The sequence below is a fragment of the Microtus ochrogaster genome, unplaced genomic scaffold, assembly GCF_000317375.1.
Source record: "Microtus ochrogaster isolate Prairie Vole_2 unplaced genomic scaffold, MicOch1.0 UNK70, whole genome shotgun sequence".
Lineage (NCBI taxonomy): Eukaryota > Metazoa > Chordata > Mammalia > Rodentia > Cricetidae > Microtus > Microtus ochrogaster.
In genome coordinates this window covers 338,860-364,215 of record NW_004949168.1, presented here as the reverse complement: position 1 = coordinate 364,215, position 25,356 = coordinate 338,860, and positions in this window count along the sequence as shown.

Genomic DNA, 25,356 nt, shown 5'->3' with positions numbered 1-25,356 from the left:
ACAACAGCTACTTTCTTCTCTCATCATTCCATGGGATGACTGTGTCCTATAGGAAGCTCTTTGGGGTCTCTTCCTTCTCTCATGTGATGAGCGGCATATGTCAGTTGACAGTAAGTTATCTGGAGACCAGGGGGCTATGGTGACTTTCCCTCCACGTGGTTTTTCACCCACCACCACCACCCCCTGTGTGGACTCTCCGTGGAGTCAGTTCAGTGAGGTAGACAGACATCTCACATGGGGTTAAGTATTCCAAAGCACAAAATCAGAAGCTAGCAGGTCTTCTCAAGCTTTTGAGCTAGAGCTAGGACATCTGGAATATTCCGCTGGTTAAAGCAGATCACAGGGCAAACCTATGACTCAATGCCTGAGGCAGAGAAGAGAGAATGAGTCTGGGGAGAGATGGTTCGTTGACGTTTGCCCCCCCCCCTCTTCCTGTGGAGCAAGCAGGCTTAGGGTCATCTACTTGCTAGCACGTACCATTCTTTAGAGACAGGAAGAATGACTCAGAGATGAGACCCAAAGTCCAGAGGTTGAAACCAAGATCTGAGAGGAATAATCCCAGAAATCAAAAGGGAGGTATGAACACAGAGCGTCCCTTGACTTAAGTGGAAGAAATCAGGGACTCTGCCAGCCTGGATTTCAGAATTGCTGTAATCCCCTTCCTCCTCCTTTGGAAGAGAGAGCACTGTAGTTTCCTGGCTCTTTCACTGCTCGGTAGTGGTGAACGGGGGACACATAGATTATTCCCTTCCTTGATCTTTGTCCCTAAGAGGAAGTACACATAAGGAGTCTCAACCATGTTGCGTTGTGATCCTGAACTTTCAACCGATTTCACACAGCACGAGGTTTGCATAAGTGAGGGAGCTTTTCGTATGAGAAGACATGAATCAGAAAGGTGGTGTCAACAGGCCATGACCTCCACGTCTATTACTTTATGCAGATTCCTCTCCCACTTGCCCTAGGACTTGATGCAATGACGTGGCTGAACCTGGAGGAACTGACACTCCACTGGCTAGTGGGAGCCATGAACCACTGAAAGCCTCCATTTGCTTCACTTTTTCAGAGGCTGAGCCTCTGGGTAAGAAGTCTGGCAGTCACTGTTCAGAGACCACCCTTCAGGATGACATGAAGAGGCCATGCAGAGAGAAATGCCCTGAGACTGATAGGAGAGAAAAAGAGGCCCAGCAGATCTAATAATCCAGCTAAGACTCCACTCGCTACCCCTATCCAAGAGAACAACAGAGATCCTGGCATATAAACTGTCAGTGGGGTCAATCATAACCATACAAAAGCAATAAAACACTTGGTTTTAGCCACTGAATTTTAGGACAGTTTACTAACACAGATGCTGGCAACCCCCTGCCATAAATCAGTGTGTGATTATGGGCAAAATATGATGCTTAGAGGTTGTTATGTTTTCATATACTAAGCCAGTTTAGAAACTGAGACTATATGAGAAATATGAGAATATGATATGAAAAAGAATCCTCTCATCAATGTTGGCTAAAATCAGGAGAATCTCACAAACAAATTATGAACCATGTTTATAGTCAAAACATGTCTCAACATCCTTATGGCCTATGGATAATAAGAATTCCTTTGACCTTTTTCCAATTTGTTTTTTTTTATCTCATCATCTTGTAGACCTGTACTGTGTGTGTGTGTGTGTGTGTGTGTGAGAGAGAGAGAGAGAGAGAGAGAGAGAGAGAGAGAGAGAGAGAGAGAGAGAGAGATTTAAATGCAATTCTATTGAAAAGCCTATGCCCACTCTAGGATCCATGCTACTATCCTCTTCCTAAGTCCCCCCCCAAAATACTGAGCTTAAATATACATTAAAATTCTTTCGATTAATTGCAGCAATTGAGTCATTTTGAAATTCCTCTCTATGCTGTTAAAGCAAGAGTTCCAACTGCACCTCACAAGAGGTCTCTGGAAATGACACCTCCAGAAGCCATAACCATCAACATTGTTGTTCATCTCTCAGTGCCATCGTCAATACAAAGGTCTGGTCTCAATCCAAGGAGTATGTATTGAGCCCCTGCACTGGCATGGAGGAAAAAATGGAGCTCCTTTGGATCCACTTACCTCTTTCACCCCGGGGAATCAGGCGCACCCTTAGACATAAGGAAAAAGTTTTAGCTGAAAGTTAGGCATCTCCACGCTATCGACTCCAGCACCCTTACAGTGGCCTTGAAGCAACAGCGGCAGGAAGCCTCCGCTCCGGGGACCCGTGACATGATAAAGTGATGTTTGAGGTGTTGATTAAACAGGAGTACAGAGACAGGCTGTGGGGGTGTGGGATGGAAACTGATCTGAGTCTAACCCAAGGTGGACCCGAAGGAGAGAGCTGGGTGAAATATAGAATGTGAAAAATCACAAGGTTGGGAGAAAATGGTGCCATTAACATAAAAACGTAGGACTGCGAGGCAGCTCGGAAAGCAGTAATGGATGGAGATCCACCCAGAATTACACTCACTCGTTTGGATCAGAGGATAAATTAACAGGGCTATTGTATGGGCTGTGGGCAGCAAATGAGTGTCGGGAAGCAGACAGGTAACCCAGGAAGGTACAAATCCAGGATGCAGCCATGTGCATCCATGTGTGTCCCATGATAAACGTCTGCGCCCGAGGGTTGGAATTCCAGAGAACTGCCTCATCGGACTTCTTCCTGAGGCTGTCGTCATACCTCTAGACAACCCAAGAGTCACAGTAGAGAGGAAGTGCTCCTGGATAGAGCACAAGGCACCGAGCCTAACTTCACACCCACTGGAGATTCATTATCACCTACCCACCAAGCAAAGTAATAAAATTCCATTACTTATGCTTCAAACAGGCACTGTATATGGAAATGAACTCGGTGCCTCACCGATAACTTGGTAACATCTCAGCATCCTCCAGGCCCTCTGAAGAAGCATCTGCCTTTCATCACTCGTGGGTCCAGAAGTCCTGTATTTAAGGCAGAAATTGGAAATGAACAATACTGTGACAAGGACAGCATGCTTGGGTGGCTTTGGCTCTGTCATGCCGAGTGACCCCATTGTTTTATGCCTCAAAGTTTAAAACAATGAAACAGAATTTGAAAACCATGCTCAAATGAATCTGAAATCCAGATGCCTCTTTAATGTATTTTTATCGTTTCTTTTGTTTGTTCCAAGTTGCTTACTTGCATATATTGTGTTCTGTATATTGAATCCTTGCACCCCCTGTCCTCCCTTCCCTCAGCCCCTCCTTCTTCCTGTTGGTTTTCTTTGGTACCCCAGACAATTTTACTTCTACTCCCATGTTATGTACGTGTGTGTGTATGCGTGAGCATGTGTGTGGGAGGGGGAGATTTGTGTCTTTACATAAAATCTGGGAACCACAAATGAGATAAACAATATTTTCCTTTCTTTTTTCATTTGTCTTTTAGAATACTTTTAATGTCTAACTTTTTAAATTTTTTGAGAATTTTACACAAGAGAGCTGTTACATTATTTCTGCCCATCCATCTTTCTCCTCCCTCCAACTCCTCCTGTGTCCCCCTTACTCCATCTCAAATTCATGAGCTCTTCCTTTTTAATTATTGTTACATATTGTGTGTGTGTGTGTGTGTGTGTGTGTGTGTGTGTGTGTGTGTGTGTGTGTTTGCTCCTCTGTGTATGTGATTAGGGCTGACCACTTGGGACTGAATAACCTATCAGGGGCCTCATCCCTGGACAAGACTCATTTTCCCTCTCTCCACAGCCATGATAGACTCTAGCTCTTCATCTAAGTGCAGGGCCTTGTGAGATTTTCCTCAACAGTGTTGGCATGTCAGCTGTCTTAATGGTGCCAGGCTTACTTAGTCGACCATACACTTGAGATCCTATGAGCCCAGCATCCCTGTTTTTTATAGAAGACACCATCTTTACAACAGATACCCTGGTCCACTAGTTCGTATGATCTTTCTGCCCCCTCTTCCTTGATGTTCCCTTCTTGATATATACCTAAGACTGATTTAAATTACTTAATATGATTATCTACAGTTATACCCATTTCCCTGCTAGCAGCATAACTTAGTTCTTTATGGATTTTAGAAAACCTTGTTGTGCATGTGTAACACATTTTCCTTGTCCATTTTCTGTTGTTGGACACCTAGGTTGGCTTCACAGTTTATCTATTTTAATGTACTTTCAAAACCAAAGTATATAGTTGATACCTCTCCTATTAGGGACCAACTATAGTTTATATTATACCATTACAACTCTTTAGTAATTGCTTGTTCTTCAGAAAACAAAATATTTTCTTTTAGGTAGAGCCATTTTAAAACTATTGTGGTACATATTGATAATTTTTAAATATACAAAATTTCAGCTGGCTTCACTTTCTTTTTAAATCTTTTTTCTTTTAAATAAACTTTATTATAAAACTTGCAAGCAAATAAAAAATTCAATTTTTTTTTCAAAATTCTCCTCAGAAATATGTCCAAATATCATCTGTGCCCATGGGGAACCATCCCCACTGGCCTTGCTGTGCTAGACAGTCTCAAACGCAGTTGCACAGTGAGATGGCACTGACATGCCTCAGTTTCCCCAGAGTAATTGGCTGTCAGTCAGAATGAAGAGACAGACTGGAGTTCTCTTAGTCACAGCTGAACAACCAATGTGGAGCGACATTGTTTCCCATTGCCTCTGCCACACAGTGTCATATCATACAACAATCAAAACAAGAACTAGTATTTTCACCACTTCCTCTAGGCTAGGTCTCACATGAGGGGCTTTACAGAGAGAATCTCATTCAGTTCTCACAGCAATGGTCCACGGCACTCCATCTCTCCTGCTTTGTCAGCAAGTTAAATAAGCTTGGAGAAGCCCAGCCGGTCACCCAAGGATTGAGTCAGTGTGCTGTTGCTTGGACTGCCAGTTCTCCATGGTATCTGACCTCTTCTCTCTCTTTTTCTTTGACATACTACTAGATCATGATCTTCACTCTATTGCATCTAGACTAACTGCTGCCAGTGGGGTGGAGAGAAAGTGATTAATGCCACCCTCACTGGTGCCTGAAACAAGTCCCGCCGGATTGCCCCTACTTGTTTTCTTTCTGTGTCTGCCGGATGAATGAAGGGGGTGTGTTGGAAGACTTAGAGGAACGAGCCTGGACCCCTGCACTAGGGTTCCAGAGGGACATGGAATAGGATGGATATACACACCTGTAAATATACATATTAGTGAATGCACACATCCATAAACTGGAAAAACATATAGGCACACGTGTGAGTAGGTTGGTTACACAATCTTGGCTCACAGAGTTACAAAAACTGAGGAGTCTTAAGTCCTGTGAGGTGGGATTCAACAAAGCTGGTGGTACAAAGGCCAGATAACCGTGGGGAGAAGATTGATGCTCCTGGCCACACTTTCAGATGTGAAACCAGAGAGTCTTCTCTTTCTCCATACTTTTCTTTTACTTTAGCCCTCAGCAGACTAGATAAGACCCTCCCACACTGGGGATGCTAAACCTCTTCCTCAACACAACATTTTTTTTATTTTTTTGCTGGTCTCTTTAAGACACACTCTCACAGAAATAATATTTAATGAGATTCTTGGACATCCTGTGGTCTAATCAAGTTGACAGCATGAAGTTAGCCATCACGATCCCTGGATCTCTTCATGGATATATGCAAACATGATCAAGTTCAAACTAATCTTCTGAAAGACGAATTTTCTGAAAGATGGAATTGGAATGAGCCATCTCTGCTGAGCCAGCTAAGTTTAGACAGTCCTCAGCCTCTTTGCAGCTGACCACAGATGTGCAAGATTAAAACACACACACACACAAACTACAACATGGGAGACAAATGCATCCTTATTGTGAGAAGACACTGTGAATTTTATATATTATCACTGTTGCTTTTGATAAATTCCAAATCCTGTTCTTTCCAGAGGCAGAAAGGCAAGATGGGTGGTACATACCTTGTCCTAGTGAAGTTCTCCCAGTGTCGCCTTGCTGTATAGAAAACTGACGCTAAGACACCTTCCATGCGGGCTTTCACCAGTACTAGAAAAAAAATCTGGGGAAATACTCTCATGGGAAAGTTTTTGTTATATAACAAGCTGTCCCCAAACCGAGTAGCTTACAGTGAGACAACCCTGCATAAATACCAAACCCTTCAAAAAACAACAACAACAACAACAACAACATATTTCAGTGCACAAGTTTGATACTCTACAGTGTTTGCTGGGTGCAGCTGGGTCATTCTGCCCCTAACCCATGCTCTGCTAATATCAGCTAGGCTCACCCAGATATCTGAGCAGCTGAGGATTGAGCGGGGTGATGAAGTAAGCATGACTGAGCCAGTTGTCTCCAGTTGGAGTGTCTCTTCCTCCAGTAGACAGCTGAGCTTGATAGCTTGGTAGCCATGGCAGAGGATGCAAGAACAGCAAGAGAACAAAACTGCCTGCTGTCAAGTTATTTGGTCAAAACAGGTTCTATGGCTATGCCAAGAAAAAGTGTGGGAGGCCATTATCAAATGCATGGGTATGGAGAGAGAGAACAAACAGGGCGGTTACTACAGCCATTCTGCTGCAGCATCCTAGGGTCATCATATAGGGACCAAAGTGCCAACAGCTATACCCCCAAAATCATTTCTTCTAGTCTCTGACCTTCAGACCTCCAGCTAACCAACAGTAACAGAATCTTCAGGACAGCAACACCAGTTACCAGTTAGGGTTTTTTGAGGGGGTTGGTTTTTTTGTTGTTTTGTTTTTTGGAGTTTATTGGTAACCACACTTGGAAAGAAGTGACCGATTCGTTGCGCTTATGTGTTTTGGGAGGGTGCTGCGAGGCAGAGCACTAACTCCCTCTGATTGAAGTATGTTTCCGCAGGAGATGAGAAATCTCCCTGCAAAGAAGGAATTGTGAGGTAATGAGCACCCGGCCTCCTTGTCCTCCTCCATATGGCAAAGATGCTGTATAGCGATTTCCTGAGACAGAGCCCTCCATCTTGGAGGGAAGCTCACTAGGCTAAGGGAGTGAACCTCTCACAGACTTCAGGAAACCCCTGGAACTGACCAGGTTTATTAGGCCCCTACCTCCCCAAGCATATATAAGCAGGAAGAACTGCTGAGTGACCATCCCAAACAAAATGAACTGCCTACAAGGCTTCCAGACAAGCTGACCCACCTAAAAGACGGTCAGACCAGCCAGGCTACCTGGAAGGACACAAGACCTGCCAGATTACCTAGAAGGAGCTCAGATAAGCTGAGGTTCCAGAAAGGGACAGTCTCATACCCATTATGCATGCATTCTAGGTTTCCAGCTTTCATTGGCTGTCACATACGCAGGGGTAAACTTTTGGTGATGGAGCTGTCCAAGTCATTTTGCTCTTATAAGTAACCGCTCACCCATATTTTTTCAATAACCCCAATAAAATTCACCGGATCAGTACAACAGCAAGTTGGACTTCGGTGGTATCCTGACTTTGGTCTGTCCTTGGTTCCCTATCTGGGGTGAGTAGATGTTTGTTTACATCTCCACAGGAACAGGGTCACACAACAGAGGATGTAACCAGCTGAGTGTGGTACTCTCTGGCCCTTGAAGTGGGAGGAATACAGAAAGATAGTGAGGTTAAAAGAAAAATCAATGGAGCTACTGTCCAAGCTGCTACCCAGGTTTTCTTCTATTAAAGCTTCTTCTTTGCCTTAGTTTCTACTAACAAGGGCTTCTCTTTGTGACTTATTGTCTCTATAAAAGCACATTTCATTTAACAATATCTCAGCCAAGAAAAACAAAATGTCTCACTGCAGTGATAACTCATTTCAGGGACTTTAGACCAGACTGTTGCTAGTTTGAGCTGTGTCTGCTTCCAAACTTGGATGCCAAAGTTCGAACCCCAGTAGTTCAGAATGTGGCCCTCCTTGGAAACAGGGTCACTGCAAATGCCACCAGTTAAGACAGAGTTGTGCCGATAATACACACAAAGAAAATAGCATATGGTGATACCGTCAGAGACTGCGGTGGCCCAGCGGAAGCCAGAGAACACCAAGGATTGCCAACAAACTACCAGAAATTAGAAGAGAGGCATGGATAGGCTGACATGGATGTCTACTCTCCAGAAATATAAGAAGCATTTCTGCTGCTTAAGCCATTCCACCTGTGGTCATTTGTTATGGCGGTCCTAGAAAAAGAGCACACCTGTGAATCATCACCCGTGTTACAGATCACTGCACACTTATCCCAACATTGGCTTCTTACCCTTAAGATTGCTGGCCCCAGTTCCATCTATGAACACAGGCTGATGTTTGCCTGGGCTCAGATAGCATGGTCCAAAACCAGTTCAAACCCTTATCTCCTGACCCTAACTATGCACCTTCCTTTGAACGTTATTACTCTGTAGATGTTTCTAACAACAAAAATGTTGAGACCAAAACAAAGGTGGGAGCTGCTGCTTGAAGGTGCCCCCAATTGTGCAATAGATTGGTTTCTAAAAGAATTAGTTCTTAATCGATTCCTTATCAACTCGATGGTATTTTAAGTGCTCCCAAGGCATTTCCCATTTAAAAGTGCCCTGTGGGGGCTCCTTTTGTACGGCGAAGGGTATTTTCTGCCCTGTGAATGATTACCTGCTTCCTTCTAAATTTGTTTGCTCTCCAAGTGTAATTTCCTTTTTCCAAGACATTTGTGTGTGTGCATGAGAGTAGGCCTGCCTTCAGTCCCCTGCCTCTCCTTGGCTGGCAGGGGTTGGCAAATGCTTGCCTCTGCCATCCTAGTTAGGACCGAAATGAAAGCCGCCCACAAGCAGCAGTGCCTTTTAAGCGCACGTGGTGTCTGAAACGCCTCCCTCCCAGTTTCCAGCCATTTTGAACATCATCAACTTAATGACCATTGCTTGCATAGGAGAAGGGGGAAAGCATCGTTGTGCTAGATGCCCACACTGAGCCATTAGTCACTCCCTAACTATAGTGAGCTCCGTATTAATTGCTATTCCAGATACTTAGGTGTGTGTAAAGCGGCAGGTGCCTGCTCTCCTTCTCCGGGTCTGCCTCTAGCTTCCCGTGCAGGAAGAAATCCTTGTGCCCAGGAGAGAAGAGACGGCTGTGGCTAATAATGTGACAATCATGTGACTTTAATAATTGTTTCTAGCGGCAACAGAAATGGTTCTGAGGTTAAGAACACTTGCCTGGGTTCGGTTCTCACCACAAACATGACAGCTATTAAATGCCTGTAATGCCACTTCTCAGGGATCAGATGCCCTCTTCTGGCCTCCTTGGGTATCAGGCATTCACGTGGTGTACATACATACATGCAGACAAAACATCTCTGTACATAATAAATCTAAATCTTTAATAACAGTTAACATTGTGGAATGAAAGTTACCAATGTTTTCATGGCTCTCTCTTGTTGTTGTTTTGGTTGCTGATTAATTTTATAAACACCCGTAGAAACCCCAAATGTCAGGCACACAGAGGTGAAGAGGACTCTGGCTCTGGGTCTCACATGTGCTGTCTCCACTGAGAAGGTAAGTTTGTAAACAACGGTCACAGCAACAGGGAAGTACAGTGTTATAGGAAGGCACTTTGGAAACACAGCAAGAAATGCCACACTTTGCTGGAAATGAAAGAGCATTTCCCCAGAGTTGGTGGTATTCTCATAAAATCTTCAAGAGTGAGTAGGTGTGTGTCAAATGCATGATGTCATACAGGACCTTTCAAGAAGAGACAGTCATGCGGTCTGTGAGGCACTGGTGCGAGCCCAGTGTTTGGAGGCTGGTGGGTGGCAGGACACAGGAAATGAGGACGAGTAGGAGATTAGTTGAAAACATTCATGGTGACAAGACCACAATGCAGCTTGGGCATTCATTTTTCTGCGGAAGGATTTCATCCCAGAGGGGTGTCTTAGTTATTCTTCTATTGTTGTAATAAGACACTAAAACCAAAACAGCTTGTAGAAGAGTTTATGGAGGCTTACAGTTTGAGAGAGTAAGTCCACGGCCATCATAGCAGGGAACATGGCAGTATGCAGGCAGGCATGGTGCTGGAGCAGTAGCTGAGAGCTTACATTGCAGAAGAGAGGGGTGAGTGGGGGAGGGAGAGGGAGGGAGCGAGAGAGGGAGAGAGAGAGAGAGAGAGAGAGAGAGAGAGAGAGAGAGAGAGAGAGGTAACTGATAATGGCATGGACTTTTGAAACCTTGAAATCCACCCTCAATGACACACCTCCTCCAACAAGACTGCACACCCTAACCCTTCCCAAACAGTTTCACCAACAGGGGACCAAAGATTTAAGTACACATGGGCCAAGTATTCAAATACGTGGACCATTCTTATTCAAACAGTTACAATAAAGTAAGGACATGATGAAATTCGGTATCCTGGGAAATGGTCCAAAATCTATTGGGGCTGTGGGCAGGAAAACTGAACCAGAGACAAATACAATACCAGGACAGCAGCTACGGGGAAGAAGAAAAGGCAAAGCATTTACACAGAAGTGGTGATGTAAAATTCTACAAGTTGGTGACTGTGAGATAAGAGAAAGAAAGATCTTGGAAGATCACACATCTCTGGCCTCAGCATACATGTGTCCTTATGGAGGAAGAAAAGAGAGGTGACACAGCCAAGCAATAAGCTACTAGGATAGACTTCCAGAGGCTAGAGCATTCAGAAACTGCAGAGGGGATTTTTAGGAGTGAGATCCCCAGTCACTCCTACCTGAAGGTTTGGGATCTGCTTGCTCATTCTGACCCACCTACTCCTCAGAGCTCTTACTTTCGGCCAGAGTAGAAATTAGCTTGATTTGCAGCCAATGGCCAAAGGAAGCAGTTGAGAACTGTATCTGTCAGAGCCTCAGTTCCACACAGCAGAATGTTCTGGCTACTTTAGTCAAGGAAGAAAAGAAATTATTAAAATATATGATTGGCTGATAAAATCACCCAGAAGGCCAGACTTGGAAGCATCATGGCCAGGGATGACACTTGGACCACACTGGGCCACTGATGTTGGGCTCTGGAAGCCTAAAATTCTGCCTTCAATGCTCACAGGTCATGCTGATTGATCAGGAAATCATGTTGATTGATCAGAAAAGTCACACTGATTGATCAGAAAATAGTCTCCGTCCTCATTTCCTCCCTTGCCTTTTCCCCCACCAAACTCTCCCATCAATGAATGTAATTGGTAGAACTTGAATCTACAGATATTTCCAGAGGTGAAAATGCAAGAATCTGATTTTTTCCCCTTGGGGAAGTGAGATTTACGAGTGCAGGAAACACCCCATAAATAGGGAAAACAAATATTGCTTCAGACGGTTACTGTAAAAGACAAAGCTAGAACTAAGACCCCCGCCCGTCCCCCGTCCCTAGAACTTGGGAGCTGGGATAATTGAAAATGTTACAACTTCATTCTTTGTAGGATAAGTCTCCCCAGATTGGAGAACTCACTGTGGCACGTGAAGTATTGTCAATTTTATACAGTACGTTGTTGGCACATGCAGCCAGTACAGCCTCTGAGCATGTGGTCCTCTCCAAGGCCACAGCAATATGAAACTTATGCATTCAGAGAGTACGGACTGTATGCCTATTGTGTCCCCTGACCTATATGTGGCATTAAAGTCAATTGAGCTGAAGTATTGGGGACATCTGTGCCCATATCATTTCGTGTCATGTTCACAGAGATGACACCTGGAGTCTGTCATGGCTGTGACAATATGTCATTGTTAGAGAAGCAATTACAGTTTGCCATGACACAAAGACCTTCACGGTCACTCGGGGATGCGAGAGCTTGCTTGGCAGGTGCAGCCGGACACCCCCTTTCTACATCTTCCAGTCAGCTACTCCAGACTGCCTCAGAAAAAAGAGACCACAAAGGAGTGGCATGAGGTCCAAGGAGAAATAGAGTACGATCTTCTAGGTCATTTGGCCAGATTCCTCAAATTAGAAACCCAAGCCTGGGAGAGAGCTTCACCTCGTGATAATCATTCCCATCTTTTCCCTCTGAGGGCAGTCACTGGGGACACTCGGCCCATTGGACTCTCCATCCCTCTGCAGCACAGGAAGATTCCTGGTCCTTATTCCCCAGCTCCCAGAGTCTCTCAATGCCAGAAAAATCTGAATCATCCTGAGGAAAGAAAGCCATCTTGCTGCAGAATGAAGCGTCATTCTAAGAGGCATTTGTGAGTCCTGGCAAAATGGCTTCTTGTCTGAGTCACGGGTTAATGTTTAGGTGAGGAGAGGCCTCCTGAGCTTGGGTCTGTTTCCCTGGAAACATGGGCAGAAGTGGTCTTCACAGAAACCAGGCAAACACACGATGATCAGGGGGTCCATGAGCACTTGGTTCCCTACAACTCTGAGTAAGGTAGTGCTGCAGCTTCCAGCGGAGCCAACACTCCTGCAAGCTTTCAGCAGGGCCCAGTGTGCACTTCTGGCATGAGGCAGGCAGAGCTGAGTGTGCACAGTTTAGGCACGTTGAAGGTATCTTAATGTTCCCCACCTACTCCAGGCCTCCACAGTTTCATTTCTTACAGCCACGGCCTTGTTGTTTTGAATTTGATACTCTCTTTAAATGAGGTCCTTTAGTAATCTCGCCTTAAGATGTTTTATATCAGCTTCTGCTTCCAACAAGGTGGACTAAAGATGACCCAAATCACCACCCTTATGAAACATCAAAACTGAACACAGTCTATTGAAAAAGATTTTTTTCAAGCATTATACAATTTTTGAAAAAGAAAGGAGGAATAAAATAAGTGAGCACTAAATACATCTTATGTCCAGGCCTGGAAAGTTGATTGGAGATCTCCTGCGTAAAGGGATTTACCTGAACTGAAGAGGTGGAGTCCTGTGTTTAAGAAGCCCAAAGCAGCAAGATTTCATTGAGCAAGCTGTCAAAGAGAACAGATGGTTTAGAGTTTGTGTCTAGAATGTTCCTCAAAGGCCTATATTTACAAAGGGGTCATCGGGGCGTCACTCAATCTCTTGCTCCCTTTCCCTCCACTTTCTGGCCACCATGAGCTCAGTGGCTACACTCTCCCCGCCACGGTGTTCTGCCTTGCTCCTGGCCCAAAAGCAATGGAACCAAAAGACTGTGGCCTTACCTTCTAAAACTCTGAGCGAAAGCAAATCCTCCCTCATTAAGTGGTTTATCTCAAGCTTTTTCGTTATAGTGATAGGTGACCGACTAACAATTTACCTGCTCAGTGAGAGACCTGTGGAGATGGACAAAGGCCTTCGCCTGGATAGGTGACTGAATACAGTTGCTCCATGGCCTCCATGGTGAATTGGTTTCAGGAAACCCCACAGACACCAACATCTACAAATGCTTGAGTCCGACATGTAAAATAGCATAGTTCACCTGAGTGTAGCCTACACAATGCTCTGATAAGCTTAGCTCATTATTAGGCCACTTACACATATTACAACACAATTGCTGTGTGAATCACTGTTACATTGAATTGTTTAAGGAGCAGTGAGAGGGGAACAAAAGATCACTACAAAATTTAATATAAATACAACTTTTTAAGAATATGCTCTGTACAAGGATAAATAAATCTGTAGACATGGAACAGAAGGATACAGAGGGCTGCCTGTGCTGATTAGCACTTGTGTATGAGAAAACCACCCGAGGCAGGAGAAAGGCCCAAATGGAAAAAAAAAAAATTCCTGAAGCTCCCCCAGGACTGGGACTTACTTATATTTCAAACAGAGCAGAGAACCCTACAAAGCACGGGCTATAAGGAACGCTATTCAAGAGAACATTGCCAGGTTAGCCCTACGTTGAATGTTGACTGGTCTCAACCAAATCCGAAAGCGAGCCTCAAAAGGATCATGGTACTATTCGATCCCTAACAACTGCTTAGAACATACCACAAGGGCATGAAAGGAGCACAAAGCTTCAGCACCCACCCAAGAACCTAAAATATAATGTGTTGGACACTCAGTGAAAAGTTGTCAGACATACAAACTGCAAACAACCATCCACAGGGGCCACAGGGGAAACATCCATCAACAGAGACAGACCTGGAAATAGTATGGATGGCAAAATCATGAGACAAAGACCATGATACTCCTATGATAATTATTTTCCCGCCTGGTAAAGTGGGTAACCGAAATCATGAGCTTGGAAAAGAGAGCCATGAACCAGTTTTTACAATACAACTGGGTATGATGGTGCATACCTATAATTCCAGCTAATCAAGAGGCTGGGGAAGAAGGAGAGCAAACTCAAGGATAGCTTGGACAATTTAACAAGACCCTGTCTCAAATTCAAGTTTTCTTTTTAATCCTACAGATATTGAAGAAATCACATTTGAAACAAAACTTTCCAGAAAGAAAACTCCAGGCCCAGTAACTTCTCTGGCTAATGCTATTGGTTCTATACACTACAAACCCTTTCAAAAATTGAAAATTACTATAGCAGGCAGAATAATGGTCTCTTCTGGATGCCCATGTTGTGGTCCCTGGAAGTTATGGCTAAGGATGTTGAGCACTTCCTTAAGTCATTTGAGATTTGTCTGTTGAGAGTTCCCTGCTTAGGTCTGTTGGGGTTTGAAGAACTCAAGCTCACTACAGTCTAGGCCGAACTCAGGGTATAGCCCAGGCTGGCCCAAAACTAGTTGTCCTCCTTCTTCAGCCTCTCCAGTAGCTTATAGACACACACCACCACATCTAGCGTGTTTTCATTCTTTGAAGCCACTAAATTTGTGATAATCTGTTATAAGCAATAGTACAAAACTAATACCTGGGAAGGACATTTTCAACTTATTCCATGGGGCCAGCGCTATTTTAACAGCCCAAACAAACCATAACATTACCGTAAAGAAACCCACAAAACCATTACCAAATTAGCAAGCCCATTCTAACAATATAGGAAAGGACAAGTCATCGTGACTAAGTGCAATTTATCCCAGGAAGGCTATGATGTGTTCAAACCGCAGTGCTTTCCCGTGTCCCAAATTCCTCTAATGGGTTTGACATCCAACAGCATCATATGTCACCCTTATCTTTCCCCACTCTGCCCTCAACTCAGGCTTCACCCACAGTCGCTATCTCTCTGTTTCCGACCTCACGAAGCATCCCACCTGCTTCGACAAGCTCAGGCTCTGCCACAGCAGTCTTCTCTTACCGCTTCTTGTGAACATCTCAAACTGATCTGGAGCAGATGTGCCCCGGGGCTCTGCCTCAGGCTCCTCCTCCCCACCTCCCCTATCTTTCTACCACACTCGATTAGGACTTCTCTACTATGGCATCAATTTCTATTAACTGTTCTTTTTTCTAGACGATGAACTCCAACAAGATGAAAGTGTTACTCAAGGCATCTTTGAGACTAAGTGCCTAGCACAGTGCCTGGAGTATGGTAGGTTCTGCATATGCATTTGTTGATTTGTATCTATTGAATAGTTGGTCATTTCTAGAGATAAAATCCAGTGTTCTGGGGGCACAGAGAGGACTAATTCAAAAGAAATAAACAGTCCTCCCTGGAGACTAGAAGGGTTCCAAAACCAAACATGTCACCTTCTCACTCAAAAATACATCCCATAGTTTGCTTAAGTTCATAGGCTCACCATGCCAAATTATTCATAACATTCCATTCTCAGACTCTAGGGAGGGTGTGGTCAAGTCTATTTCTCTGGTGAGAAAACTGAGGCCCAGGAAGGAAGAAATATCTGCCTAAGAGTCTGGTGTGGGATGCAGCAGGGCTGTTCCCATCTCCAGCGGGCTCCTTCACTGGTCCTCCACTCTGTCTGCTCCTTCTGGCATGCGCTGCAGCCCCACCCCTACCTACAGAGAACAGGAATTAAAAAGACTTTTGCACTTGCCTTGGGCTCTGTGCGTTCCATCTCTATTTCTGTTCTCTGCCCTCTGCATGACTTTTGCAACAATTGAATTGCAAGTCTACTCAACCCATAACAACCCCAGTTAACCCTTTGGTCCCTAGACTTTGCTTTTACTTCCAGGCAAGCAGGCTACCTCTTTTATTCCCTTCCTTAAGTGCTAATTTAAAGAAAATGAAAATGAGTATCTGAATTAAAATTGATTAGCTACAACTCAACAGCCCAACGATCCCTGAGTCTTTCCTGATTCACACATCCTAGCCACTCTCTCAAATCAAGACACAGCCCACGAGGTCGACCATAATCATGTGATCCACCTCAGTGATGGTCGGGAATCACTGATCCTGTCCAGTGTTCCTGAGTGGTCGGTCCTTCTGTTCTTGTTTGATGTGTATCTCATTGTGCCGGTTCCCTCATCCAGCCTTTATTCTTTAATGTTTCTGCTTTTTTCTTTTTATCTTTACTCAACTGCCCCATTGCTTCCATGTCACTGTGAAGAGAAGTCTTCTTCCTTTTCTGCCTCTATTTCTCACCCTGAGAACTGTCTGCATGTTCTGTTATTCAGGCCCCATCATTCCGTCTAAAAAATGATCTGCATTTCCTCCCACTGATTACTTATTTTCTCATTTGTTTGATGCCATATTGTAATTTCTTCCTTTACAGCCATCAAATTGTTCAGTCTCTTTAGACCTCTGCAAAATTCCTCAGATCTGCTTTTTATTTCCTCAGACTAGTACTACAGCATCTTCAGAGAGATGCTTTCCTGGTGGGTGGTCCTTGATCCCCAACAACCATGAAGAACAAAGGAACACCTTTGTATATTACAGTGCAAAACAGAAAATTGAGTCCTGTATTAGTCAGGGTTCCCTAAGGGGATGGAAGTGATATAATATAAAATACATATGAAGAATTTATTAGAGTGACTTACAAGGTATGGTCTGGGTAGTCCACCAATGGCCGTCTCAGATTGGAAAGACCAGGAATGAACTGCTCATTCCATGAAGCTGGACACCTCTTAAGTCCTAATTTGGTACTAAAGGCCTGGAAGGTTCCTGGATTGTCAGTGGGCTTCAGTTTATTTTAATATCTCCACCCCCCAAAAAAATAGTGTTAGTATTGGTGAATGAATTCTACAGCAACGGGACAGATGAATTTGCCAGTGGGAGTGAGGGCCAAAAGTCAGAAAGCAAAAAGCAAAGCTTCCTTCATTCATGCCTTTCTATCTAGAAAGATCATAGAAGGTACCTCCCACATGTAGGGTGGCATTCCTGCTTCAGATAACGTGATCAAGAAAATCCCTCTTGGGGGTTCCCCAAAGCTGTGTTTCAGGTGATTTCAGATGCATCCGGTTGACAGGCAGGATTAACCATCACTAACACCCAAGTCTGGGGACACACAGATTGTGCATTAAAGCCCCTTAAAATGGTGACACGAGGCACTTATAAAGCCTTCCACATGTGTCATATGTATAAAGAAGCCACAGAAAGAAATTATCCCAAGGCGGTTGCCTGCGGTAATGAAGGTACTCACTCCAAAGTAAGTGCTTGTCAAGAAGTCTGCTTTTGTGCTGTGTTTTGTACTTCCCCCGTTTTGTGTGTCTCCCTTCACCTTGAGGAAGAACTGCGTTGGCTCAAGTGCCCAACACAAGCCCGCAGAAAACCCATTCCCCTTTGTAAGATTTCTGTCACTGTTAGGGAACTTCAGTTCTCTAGTCTTCTCTGAATTTGCCTTCATGTCACTTCTCAACCCTTGAACTCTACTGTCAGTCATAATTGTTCCTGCATCTTTATCCTAGAATTGAAATCCATTCAGACATGAACTCAATCTTATTCTTTAAGCTAGAGGGCAGGAGGAAGAAAGAGAGGGGGAAGCACTTTTTAGTGTAAGGAATATTGGTTCCATCTGCTTACTTATCGATTGGACTCGTGTGTGTGTGTGTGTGTGTGTGTGTGTGTGTGTGTGTGTGTGTGTGTGTGTAAATAAACCTCTTAAAACCAAGCCTCAGGACTTCTTTGCAAGGGATAGATTTCCCCATTCATTTTGGAAGAAGCTATATTTGGATCTTAACTGTCCCTTCAAAGGCCAAAATCTTGAGTCCCTGACTTTACTTCAAGTTACCCTGCTGATATGTCATGCTGCTTTGCCACAAACCAAAAGCAACAGGCTCACCAATCCTGAGTCGAAGTAAACCTCTTTTTGTAAACTGATGACCCTCAGTACTTGTTACAACACTGGTGACCTCTCCTTTGTTTTCTTGCTCTGTTCTCGTCCCACTCTCAGAATTCATGTTCATTCATCTGGGAACCCTTAGCAGCAGCTTAAAGAAACTAAAACAAACAAACCTGGGTCTTAAATTCTCTGCAATAACTGAAGTAAATGCGGGTGTGCTGTGGGTGAGAAAAGGCAACACCCCTGGAAGAGTTGGGGCCCTCAGCAGGATACTAACTAGCTGTCAAGGCATTTCCCATGACAAAATGGGGGGGGGTCCAGAGACAGCCATGAAAATGGCTATTTTTAACTGTGAGTACAAACAGGGAAACTGAGGTGTCCAAAGGAGTTCATGTCACCGCTGATTCTTTTTTTTTTTGCATTTTTTGTTTTTTTATTTATTAAAAATTTCCACCTACTCCCATCCTCTTATTTCCCTCCCACTTCCCCCCACTCCCGCTCCCCCTCGCTCTGCAGTCCTAAGAGAAGTTAGGGTGTGATCAAATCGGACTCTCTGAATGTGGCTGACAATGAGGGCGGACTGAGGAGCCAATGATAATGACACCAGATTTGGATTCTACTGCAAGTACTGGCTTTTGGGGAGCCTAATCTGTTTGGATGCACACCTTCCTAGACCTGGATGGAAGGGGGAGAGGGCCTTGGACTTTACCGCTGATTCTTTGTTAACTGAAAGACACAAAGCCTCTGAGACACCGTTTTTCATTACTGTTCCTAGTGCCGGGCTGCGGTCCTATTTTAAGATACAATCCATTGTGTTTCGAACATTTTAGGGAAACAGCATGGACTTCTCCATCCAGCTCCGCGGGAGGTCTGTGAATAGAATTGCAGTGTGTGACCTGCGCAGGGTTTGTCTCGTGTCAGTACAGGATTCTGGGCGTTCTTCTCACTTTCCTCAGGAAGTGTGAACACTAATGATATTTCGCCTCCACTGGAGATGATAGTTATTGAACTGATTCAGATAAAATTAGTTTCTATCCCGGTAAATACAATACTTAATTTAAAGAGAATCTCGGGTTTTCTCTTTTCCCTTCTGTATATTTTTTTCTCTATACTGCTCATTTCCTTTATTATAATGTGATTTGGGTTTTCTTTCTGTTCATAAACCAATAGTTTGCAGCAGTAATAAAATATAATTACAAACACCAATGGTAAAGGTTCACAAAAATTGCCACTTTTATGTTGTATTTACTTAGCCTAGACTGAGGTCCTTGTGGGGCTTTTTTTTTTTTCCTAACAGAGTCTCACGATATAGCCTAGGCTGTCCTCAGACTGGCAACTATTTACCCATCATTGTTATAAAAGCTAGAGAAGCAACAGAAGATTTTTAAAAAATGTCTCTACCATTACAGAGCTTCTAACTTTGCAAGAAAGATAAGTCATAATTAAATAATCAAGTCATAGGATGCTGAGGTGAGGAAGAGATGTGGGACCATCAGGAGCTCACCACGGTGATTCCCAGCTGGGTCTAGAAAATTCAAATGGGTGTGGCATTGGTGGGTTGAGCTTCAAAGGCTGAGTTAGCTAAGTGAAGAGCAGAGGCTGGAGGTCAGAGATTGGAAAGGACAAGAAGGAAGAAGGATCTATCAGGAAACAGAACCTTCCCAAAGGCCTAGAGGAGGGATGTAGCTTGAGTCAGTCAACAACATGGACTAGGGAAAATGTCCGGATGGAATAGAAAAGACAGAAGATGGTGCCTGGGGAGGCAGATAGGCAGCCAGGAGCCACATCATAAAGGATCTCAGCATAGTCACAGCCCTCTGAGGTCTCCAAAGCAGTGGAAAATCATTGAAAAGTATTTGTAGATTTTTTTTTTCAAAATAAGCAATGTAATTGTTTTTAAAAATTGAACTTTTTTTTAAAAAAAAGATCCTTGTCAGTTACAGTATAAAAAATAGTTTAGGGGGTCTCAGTTGATAAGGTGTCTGCTTACAATTGTGAAGACCTTCAGATCCCCAGCACCCACAGAAAAAGCTGGGCAGATCAGCACTATCGCTAACCTTGGCACTATAGAGACAGAAACCGATCCCCGAGCTCACTATCCAGTCAATCCTGCCACCTCAGTGAGTTCCAAATTCAATAAGAGATCCTCTCTCAAAAAAAATAAGATGGGGATAAATTGAGGAAGACACCCCAAAATGGAACTCATGTTGCACATATGAATATGTACACTTGCACATACGGGTAATAGTTTGGGGTTACTGGAGAAAGAGAAACGAGGGAAAACCAACTAAGTGGCTCAGAAGAGTCAGAAAGAAGCTGCTGCTAGACATGAGGGTGTGAGGTGGGGATGGAGACCGTGGCCAGGACCAGACTCAAATGAACACTGTGTCTGTGAGGCTCTAGGTCACGTTCAGCCAGAAGTTGAGGCTTCCCTGGCATGGCTAAGTCTCGGAGGAGTGGGTGGCCTCCTATCTCCACTGCTAATGAGGAGCAGATACAGAGGTGTCATTGCTGAGCACCGAGCTGGAAAATCCTAAAGCTAAATCTCACCACCTGATTCATGAGGAGCCGTCATGGCAATGCATGTTTGTCCACGGTTAGTGTTTGGCTGAAAAGCCTAGTGGTGCGGGAAGAGGGGTGGAATGACAAGGACAGGGAACGTGAATAGCCCAAGGGGATTTAAAGAAGGTATCTACCTTCTACTGAGGTTGTCTACAAACCTAGAGCTATCTGTAAGTGGCCATCCTACCAAGGCCACATCGGTATAACTAGTTTATAGCTCACTCCTTCAAATTTGGAAATGAAATTAAAAAAATGAAGGAGCTGTTGCTGGAGGCTTCTTCTCTGTGGTGGTCTGATCACTCTTGACATTCCTACAGGCATGGATTGTGGGTTTCCCGCTTGCCCACACCTCACATTGGCCAACATATTCAGTCAAACAGTCTTCACAGGGTAGGAATGGAACACACAGTCCATTTTAGCTAGGTCCTAGCTAAAATGGAGAAAGGGGCTCTTACAGGAAAGGTGGGGCATCTGCTTGAGTCAAGGGCTAGGGTGGGTGGGAAATGGAGAGACAGAGGGCAGGAAAGTCAGGGTGGGTTCTCAGTGTCCTACAGAGGGGTCCCAACCAGCCTGTGTCTTGTTTGTCCCTGACAGAAGTCTGACGAGCTAGAAGAGTCGGGGAATGGAGATAGAGGAATCTAGATTAGTTTAGGGTTTCAATACTGAGGAGACACTGGGAACTTCAGCCAGAAACAGTTATCAGAGGAGACAGTAGCCAACTAGAAGAGAATATCAATTCATTAATACGGCAGGGGTGTCACAACACTCGAACATCTAGCAGGTAGAGTGGAGCACTTGCCTGGAATGGAAAAGAAATGCCTGGCTGGAGGGACAAACACAGAAGACACCCGTGACAATAACAGCCAAGTCCAATATCATGGATGAAAGTCCTGAGAGACTCCAGGAGAGCCCCTTAGGAAATGGTCAGAAACCGAGGGAAATGAACAGGGAGTAAGAGTCTGGTCTTGGAGGAAGGAAATAATGTTGTGCTGGTAAAAACCAAGAAAAGGGTTTTAAGAGTGTCAGAAATAGCCGTGCGATGGTGGCACACACCTTTAATCCCAGCACTCAGGAGGCAGAGGCAGGCGAATCTGTGAGTTCCAGGCCAGCCTGGTCTACAGAGCTAGTTCCAGGACAGGCTCCAAAGCTACAGAGAAACCCTGTCTCAAAAAAAAAAAAAAATGTCAGGAACAGGACCTTTGGCAGCACAGGGAGAAGCCAGAGCACATCCCTGCGAGCTTTATGAAGCCCAGGGTAACAGAGAGGTGGAGACTGTTTGAGCAGCCCTGTATCTCAGGCTAAGTGATGTAGTAAAGCCCGAGTCTATGATCATGGGACAGTCCATGCTGAGCTTTTTTATCCCGCCTAGAAGAAAATCTGGTCACTCTGGCCCTAAAGGCACAGTCCACAAAGCTATAAACCTACATGGAACTGTGCCTCTCTTTCCCTATGCTTTATCTAGCTCCTTGCCTGCCTGTCTTCAGACCATCACAGCCAGATTGGAATCTGTCTCCCTTTTTAACAGTTTCAGAGACAATTCATCAACTCTTGGTAGTCTGTTCTTCAGTTTCTGGAAATTCCTGCCAAGGTTCACAAGAAGATAGGCCTTTGTGACCCGTAATTTCTAAAAAGCATGCTTGACAATGAGCAATGACTCAATCAATAGGAAAAGTAAAGTCAGAGATCTCCCCCTTGGGAAAAGTCAAGAGCACAGGGTCACTGCAGCTGAGGAACCCAAGCTGGAATCCCTCGGAGCATGCTGGAGGGCCCCAGCTAGGGAACTGAGGACCTCTGTCCTACCCGAAACATCACAAGCTTGGGCTACAAAGGAGCATTTGTGTGCCGCACCCAGAGAATGAGCTCCGATGAAGTTATGCATAAGGAGTGATTGTTGTCAAAGTCTTGTCACTGGAGTTTTTCCAAGTTTGGGTACCCAGAATTGATAATCTTTCCGACAACGTACAGTGCTCAAAGATAAAGAGCATCAATTAGCATCAGGCGATCATACTGAAAACCCAGTGCGATGAGAAAGAATCAGGACCCAAAGGCATCCTTACTGTAGGTAATAGAGCTCGCAGAGGTTGTCGGGAAGGGATAGGAAATAAGGTTTCATCGTATTTCCAAGAACAGATTTAGTTTGTAAATGCTGACTGAATACCAGACACTGAACTGGGTGACAGAGTATGAGGGCACGTTCTCCTGAAGAGGAGATTGCCTGCTTCAAAAGATAGTGTGAGCAAACGCTGTGAACCGCATGAAGGCCGCCAAGAAAGGCAGGTGTGTGGCACTGCCGGAGGCAAGGGAGACTCGTGTGCAAACACGGAACGAGAAACCCAAGAGTGCCTGGGTGTAGTGCAGAAGCAGGGCACTTGCCTAGAATTCAGTGGTCCTGGGGTAGATCCCCAACAGCAAAAACGGGAGAGGGAAACACAGCAGAGCCTCACAGAGAAGCTGTTGAACCTGTGAGCGCTTCGTCTGTGCTACTGGCACAGGTGCGCTGCCACTTAACGACCAGCAGCTGGGAGAGGGGAACGGTCCCCACTGGATGTCCTGAAAGGTCCATGTCGTGAAGTAATTTGCTGAGACATAAATTCGAATGGGCTTCCAGGAGGCTAAGGAGTCCCTGCCGGGCACATATGCAGTGTGTGGACCTCACTGAACACCTGGCACTTGTGTCCCCATACAGTTCACTTATGCTCTTCTTTGACATTTGCACAGTAAGTTGCACACTGACTCTTTTTTTTCTTGCAGATTCAGTTAATGATGCAGTTGGTAAGGTAACAATACAATGTAATGAAGTTTATTTGAAATTGCAATTTTTATTTAAATACCTTTAGAAAATATCAAAATCCCATATTTATAGAACCATTAAGAGTCTGAAAGGACTCCTTACATTTTATGACTACAGCTTACTGTATTTATGGTTGAAAGTGTATGTCATGATGACATTCATGATTCTAGAAACGCACCAAGGTCATGGGTGAGTGCTTCCAGAGAGTCCCGGATCAAAGTCTGCAGATAATAGATTTTATTGGCACTCTACTAGACACAATAAAATCTCAGTTTGGGTTTTGAAAATAAAAAGATTCCCCCTTACACAATTTTTCTACAAGTTGAAGACAGCTAACATGCCCTTCCCATCTATGGCATCTTAGCTTGTGCTGCCAGAAGACAATGGAGACATTTATCCGCACAACCACAGACCGACAAATTATCCAAATGAGAAAGATAACCTGATTCTCCAGCTGCATGTTTTCCTCTGAGTCTATTCCTAGAAGGGAATAACCAGCGAAACGCCAACTCTGGCTCCCTCCCCCAAACAGGCTCTGGAGCACCTCCAACCTAACATGATTTGACTCACCCCCCCCCCCCAAATACTCCTACCTTTGTCTTATGATCACGTGCTTGATTGCCAAAGCTGGAAAACCCAATAGGTGGCCCAGACCTCTCTCTAACACTAATCAATCACTGAGTAATCAAATTTTCCTCCTAATGACTCTCAGATGCAGCCAGGCCTCCGCAGCCCCATAGCTCTCCCCTAACTCCAGGCCAAATCATCTGGCATCACAGATCCTGAAATCTTGCCTGGATCTAGTCTCCACAGTGATACAGAGTCGTCATCCCCGCCCCGCCCTGCCCAAAACTGTGAACTTGCTCTCATCGGCTCCTTCTAAAGATCAATAACCGGCTTGGGGGATAGAGATGTGATGCCCACTGCCCACACGTAACACTGAGAAATATATGGACTACCAGCCGCTCCTCCCCAAGTGCGCCCAGGTTCTCTCACATCTCTATGCATTTGCTCTTGACACTCTCTTCTCTGTCTCCCCTCACACTGAGCTCTTCTTGGCCAGCCTCCATCAGTCCTTCAGGAGCAAATTCAATTGTCATTTTTGAGTAGAGCTGTCTACAAATCTCAGTGGCTCTCCTCCCCCCGCCCCCCGTGGCACTGGGTATATATTCTTATTACAGCAGCCTCACCGACGACTTTAACTTGTTAGCAGATTTACCATCTCGAGCGAAGCACGGGCTTTCCTTCAGCTCCGAGTCTCTAGTACCTAGCACAATACTTGGCTACTGCCAAGCCACCAGGAAGTGTTTGCTGAATAAAAGGACCAGTGATTGAGGTCTTCGGCGACATCAGAAAATGGACCATGTCACCAAAGAAGAAAACAAAGCGACCCAAAGTGTCAGAAAAGCTAAGACAAGGATGAAGGCTGCTTTCAGATCTCAGGAAACTTTTACATTACTCATCATATCCTGCCCTAACCAAGGGCTAACCCCAGCAGGCTCCGGGGTTTGTTAGAGGAGCTCACTTGAGTACCAGATCCAGGAATGTGCAATGATCATGAAAGAGAAGAAAAAAAGCAGAAAGAAGCTGCTGGTTCTAAACGATGTGAGAAGATGCACAGTAAAATAAATAAATAAATAGATAAATAAATAAATATTCTTCCTCTTTGACGCCTGAGATCACAGTGACCATGTGTTGGTCACTATGCAACTTCCAAAGAAGCAAAGACAAGAAAGGATCCCTGAGACTCCCAGCTTTCTGTGTCCTGAATGGTTTACTATTCTTTAATCCTCCCGGTTCCATACTGTCCGGAACTTCCCCTTGTATGTAACAGGCCTTAGGTAACATTAGGAAGGCAGCTAAACATTCTGATCTAGCTAAATGATCGTGCTAAGCACAACTTGTCTTGGGATGCGAGACATTGAAAAGACAATGTTTCCCAAGGAGCTTCAATCCCCGGTGTGTGTTGTTCTGATGAAAGAGTATGTTAGGGGGTGTGGAGAGGTTGGATGAAAGCAGGCCACGAGGAAGCTGAGCTTGCGCTTTGACTAACACTGGCATTTGGG